This window comes from Mus caroli, chromosome 3 (genome assembly GCF_900094665.2).
Source record: "Mus caroli chromosome 3, CAROLI_EIJ_v1.1, whole genome shotgun sequence".
NCBI classification, from domain to species: Eukaryota; Metazoa; Chordata; class Mammalia; order Rodentia; family Muridae; genus Mus; species Mus caroli.
Window position 1 is genome coordinate 116,569,078 of NC_034572.1, and position 6,283 is coordinate 116,575,360.

A 6,283-nucleotide genomic window follows, 5' to 3' on the forward strand; every position below is an offset into this window, starting at 1 on the left:
TCTCTTACATACAGATCTCAATTGATCTAGTTAAATAAAAATTCATTCAGGTAGTCAGATATCATGACACATACCTAGAATCTCAGCACTCATGAGATTCAGGATATAGGTTCACGAATTCAAGGACAATCTGGGCTATATAAGTAAGGCTGTCCCCCCCAATCCTCCCCACAAAAACTAAACTACAAAGCTTCGAGATAGATCAGAGGGTAAATTCTTGCTGTCAAAGTGTGGGGCCCTAAGTTCGAATCCCCAGGACCCCATAAAGTTGGCCATGGTAGCGTGTGTCTATTAACCCTCCTACACCAAGATTGGAGGCAGAAATCGAAGACACTCCTGACGTTTGCAGGCCAACCAGCCCGGCACACACAGCAGAGAGGCAGCAGCAGAACCCTTCCTCCCATGGGAAGGCAAGACCTCTGACTTGTACACTCTCGCCATGGCACACATATCACTGAAGGAAACACGAATTTATCCTTATTTTTATAGTAACTTCCCAGTCATGTGGCATGTGTCTAGTGTCTGTAGCTAAACCTATTTTGCAGATGAGTCAGGGAGAGATTATTTCCCATATTAAAGGCTGCACACAGAAAAAACAGTACAATGTTTTTTTTTAAATTGTATTTAATCTTTTTTTTTTTCAGTCCAGATTTTATTCCCTTCCCAGTCCACCCTCTGACTGTTCCACATTCCATGCCTCCTCCCGCTGTCTCCACCCTGCCCCACTAGACCTCCCCACTCCCTGGGGCCTCAAGTCTCTTGAGAGTTAGGTGCACCTTCTCTGACTGAGTCCAGACCCGGCAGTCCTCTGCTGTATATATGTCGGGGGCCTCATGTCAGCTAGTGTACGCTGCCTGGTTGGTGACTGAGAGATCTTGGGGGTTCAGGTTAGTTGAGATTGCTGGTCCTCCTAAAGGCTTGCCCTCCTCTTCAGCTTTTTCCAGCTTTTCTCTAATTAAACCACAGGGGTCAGCAGCTTCTGTCCATTGTTTGGGTGTAAATATCTGCATCTGACTCTTTCAGCTGTTTATTCGGTCTTTCGGAGGGCAGTCATGATAGGTCCCTTTTTGTGAGCACTGCATATCTTCAGCAATAGTGTCAGGCCTTGGGGTCTCCCCTAGAGCTGGATCCACTTTGGGCCTGTCACAGGCTCATCTCCATTTTTGTCCCTGCACTTCTTTCAGACAGGAACAATTATGGGTCAGAGTTGTGACTGTGGGATGGCAACCCCATCTCTCACTTGATGCCCTGTCTTTCTGCTGGAGGTGGGCTCTACAAGTTCTTTCTCCCCACTGTAGGGAATTTCATCTAAGGTCCCACTCTTTGAGTCCTGAGAATCTCTCACCTCCCAGGCCTCTGGTACATTCTAGAGGGCCTTTCCATCTCCTACCTCCTGAGGTTGCCTGTTTCCATTCTTTCTGCTGGCCCTCAGGGCTTCAGTTCAGTTCACCCTACCCAATACCTGATCATGTTTCTCTCTTTCCCTCTCTGTCTGAGAAAAAATAAAAACAAAACCAACTTCAGTTGTAATATTAATACACATGAATTGCTAAGAAATGAAACATCCAAAATGAACAGTAGAAGGCTGGCATATGTGGGTGCAGTTTATCATGGAGTAAAAGCTAATGTTAGCTAATGTTAGGGGTGCTCATTAAGACTAGAATGAGCTGGATATAAAGTGTAAGCAAACAGGAACTGTACAGATGGCTCAGGTTAATAAAGGTTTGAATTACATTTTTTTTTTACTTTAATATGCTACATGGGAATATACATTTGGCAGAAATATGCTGTGACCATTAAATACAGTTCCTGGTGTTGTGGTGACCCCCAACCACAAAGTTGTTTTTGTTGCTACTTCATAACTGTAACTTTGCTACTGTTATGAATCGTGATGTAAATATCTGTGTTTTCCAATGGTGTTCGGTGACCCCTATGAAAGAGTTGTTCAACTCTCAAAGAGGTTGCTACTCAGAGGTTGAGAACTACTGATATAGACAACTAAACGACATTGTAAGATTAAACCTAGATCATGATGTTATTTATTCCTGGATGATTTAGGACAAATGGTCCTCAAATGATGCAGCCAGACTCCACCAACTGTTTTTGTCTCGAATCCTAAGTTCGAATCCCCAGAACCCCATAAAGTTGGCCATGGTAGCGTGTGTCTATCAGCCCACCTACACCAAGAGAGGAGGCAGAAATGGAAGACGTTCCTGACATTTGCAGGCCAACCATCCCAGCACACACAGCAGAGAGGCAGCAGCAGTACTTAGTGTAAATGAAGACACTCTCCCACTTAATGCCTTTACTCTCTGCTTCCTGTTTCCTTCTGATCCAGATCCAAAGTCAACCACAGAAGGGAAGTGGAGACCTGGGCTTTGACATACATCTCTGGCTGGTTTCTCTTTTGCTGGTGGGTCATATTGTTAGAGCCTTTTCTTTCTTAAGAATTCCAACAACAACAGACAGGGCTTTCAAAGACTTCCTTAGATGCACGTACAATGTGCGTGAGAAGATTTAAGGACACAGTTGGGTATGTTTCTCAACCCCGAACCTGGAGCATCTATCAGGAACATGTCTGCCTCTTCTTGTAGTAAGTAGTAAGTAGATGCTACCTAACACACAGGCCTCTCAGATTCTTATTCTTCTTAGAACTAATATATTGTCTATTTTGTAGCACTTGGTGAGCCTCCCAGGCACTTTTTTTGGACTCGCTGCTATTGAGCAAATCCAGACTGAAGATGTTGTGCAGCTTCTTGGAATGCATGCAATACAAGTCCTCTTGGAAGTCCATCACAGAACGCAGTTGCTGGGACTGCCAGTGTGAAAAGAGCTTTTAGTCATGTTCCAGGGGGTTGCTATGCAGGTACAGCCCATTCTTGACCCAGGCTTGCAATTTCTGCAGGTCAGTCAGGGGCAACTTCTTTAGCTTGTTGGAGGACAGATCCAAGAGTGTAGATTTGGTTAATTTGTTCCCACCCTTGATCAGTTCCAGAGGAAAGTGAGAGGTCAGATTCTGGCTTAAGTAGAGTTTCTGCAGCTGGGCCATGTCCTCCAAGGAATTCCGGTCCACCACCACAATGTGGTTATTGTAGAGCAATAGCACTTCTCCAGGATCCTCAAGCATGCACACGCACACGCACATACACACATATGCCCGCACCCCTGATTGTAACAAAATGTGCTGCAATAATTATATCCACAGGTATATTTAAATATTTTTTAAATTAGAGACAATAAATAATAATAGATGCTTAATTCCATGTCTTTAGTAAAAGATGAACAATAGGAGAGGGGAATAAACCAGGATACAATGTAGCCTTAAGTTGGACTCAAGCTCCATATGGTAGCTGAGGCTGGCTCTGACTGCCAGCCCTTCTGCCGCCACCTCCAGGATGCTGGGATTCCCAGTATTGACCGTTATGCTTGTGGTTCAAGGGTTTCAGCTAAACAAACAAACAAACAAACAAACCAAAAACTCATTTTTTTTAAAACAATGTGTGAAGACACAATTTTTTTTTTTTTAAGATTTATTTTATTATATGTAAGTACACTGTAGCTGTCTTCAGACACTCCAGAAGAGGGCGCCAGATCTCCGTTACGGATGGTTGTGAGCCATCATGTGGTTGCTGGGATTTGAACTCTGGACCTTCGGAAGAGCAGTCAGGTGCTCTTACCCACTGAGCCATCTCACCAGCCCCCCAAAAACTCATTTTATACCTTTCATTTGATATTAATGACAACCTTGAATAACTCAAGGGAAAATATTTTTTGTCCTCATTTTCTTTCTTGCTTTCTTGCTTCCCCTTTCTCTCCTCTTACCTCTCACACTCTCTCCTTCCTTCCTTCCTTCCTTCCTTCCTTCCTTCCTTCCTTCCTTCCTTCCTTCATTTCTTCTGTTTTGTTTGTTGAGAGACCATCCTAGTGGCTGGCTTGGATCACTGTGTAGCACAAGCGGGCCTCAAACTTCTAACATCAAGTCTGCCTCAGCCTCTCAAATCCTGGGGTGACAGGCATGAGCCACTACTCTTGCCTTGCCCCGTTTCAACCAAGGAAAAGAGTGTCAACAAAATGAAATCACTTACTCAACGTTGTATGGTGAGGCTGGAGCAGGAGTCCCACCTAATATGTTCACCGAGCATCTTCCCACCATCCTGGGCACCAACACCCCTACCTCTTTGTAGGACAGAGGTAAGGATAACCAAAGACATTCTTTTAGAGAGATTTACTGAACAATAGGGAAGGGTCTTTCGTGATGAGCAGATTTCATTATGATAGTCAATGCCATGCCTGAATCCCTAGTGAAGAGTGGCAATACCACTTTATTTTATTTTTCATGGGAACTAAAAGATTCAGTGTTGCCCTCTCGGTATTAGAGCAGTGCTCTTTAAAAAATAAAAAATCAATGTGGCAATTACAGACAGTTTCATTGTCTGTTGCTTGTTTGAGGCAGCGTCTCATCGTGTAGCCCAGGCTGGCTTCATGCTCACAGTCTTCCAGCCCCAGCCTCCCAAGTGCCAGCATTGTAGGTGTGAGCTGCCATTGCCGGGTCTGTCTATCGGCTACAAAGAGAAAAACTTCCTGAATCGTTCAATGTATTTCTAAGAATACAAAATCGTGTTTGATTTCATTTGAATGAGTTTCCTACCATAAGAGTAGAATTATATATAAAAGTGGAGAAACATGCCTTCTACTCTATAGTATATGAGTAATTAAGATAGGCTTTCTTCTTAATAAATTGCTAAGACTATTTAACTAAATGATCTTAAGCCCTATAGTTCTGATTATATCCTTCATGAACACTTTATGATTGCTATTCCTATTCAACTTAGATATGAAGACACAATGGACTCTATAGTCAGGAAGTAACATATTTACTGGATATTTAATTTATAATAAGAAAGTCTCTTTCAACAAGACACCAGTAGTTGCAACAACAGCAAATCCCATTTGATAGAAGTATCCAGTGAAGAACACCTAAGACTAAAGCAACCTGTGCTGTAAATGCGGCTCAGGGGGTAGATAGGGAGGAGGCCAGCACTGTCTAACCAGCTCATTTTCCTGGCCAAGTCCCCTACTTTCTCAACAGGATTTAAGAAAAGTGAATGCAGAGAGGTTAGCCAGTACCTCACGAAGAACGACCTTTGTTACAGTGACCTTGGTTCCATTTTTTTTTTTAATTTTTTGGTGCTGAAAGTGCCATACACAATACTCCACTGCTGACAACTCGGGCACAGAAGGCAGAACCTCTAGCTTTCTTTAATTCTCACTTTTTCATAGCATTTCTGACATGAATATAGCATTCATATAAATTCAGTGTATATATGAATATATCTTTGGAAACTTCTACAGTAGTAGGTTTCTGTGCGGTTCAACAGTTTCACATGGCTTTCAAAGGGCTTTTAATGTCAGTCACCCTTCCCATGATTCCTCCTGCCTGTTGACCAGTTGAGGATCTCTGTGTTAACTGACATCTGCTACAAGAAGAGCGATCATATCCTCTCCTGTGCTCTGTCCTCTCGTTGCCCACTCCGTCTAACCCTTCCTGCTTCATCAGTCCCTTCTCCACTTTTTGTCACTGTATCCTACGTCCCCTGTCTTGAGAGATCCCCTCTAGGCCCCTGGCCTGTTACTGTTTCCCTAACATATATGGATATTGAAAATGAAGAACACGTATCTAGAGACTCAAAGGTAACATGTACATATGAGAGAAGGCCTTTGATATTTCTCTTTCTGGATATGGGTTATTCACCTAGGATTGTTATATCTAGTTTCATCCATTTACTTGTAAATTTCATAATTTGATTTTCACAACTGAATAATATTCCACTAAACAAAAATACCACATTTTCATTACCTGCTTCTCAGATGGTTCCGTTATCTGGCTGTTGAGAATAGACTAGCATTGAACAAGGAAGAGTAAATGTCTCTATAGGAAGGTAGTGAGTCTCTTGGGCAGATCTATTTCCCGATGACTTAGGAACATCACCTCACTCCCACCAGCACTGAATAGACAGCTGCCTCCCGTTCTCTACCACCATGCCAACATCTGCTGTCATTAGTGTTTTGTTTTGTTTTATCTTGGACATTCTGATTAGGGTAAGATGAAATATCAAAGGAGTTTTAATTTTCATTTCCCTGACAGCTAAGAATGTTGAACAATTTAAAAAATATTTCTCAGCCCCTCGCATGTATCATCTTTTGAGAATTTTGTTTAGTTCCATGTCCCCATTTTCAACTCTGGCTGTTTATTCTCTCTCTCTCTTTTTTTTTTTTTTTTTTG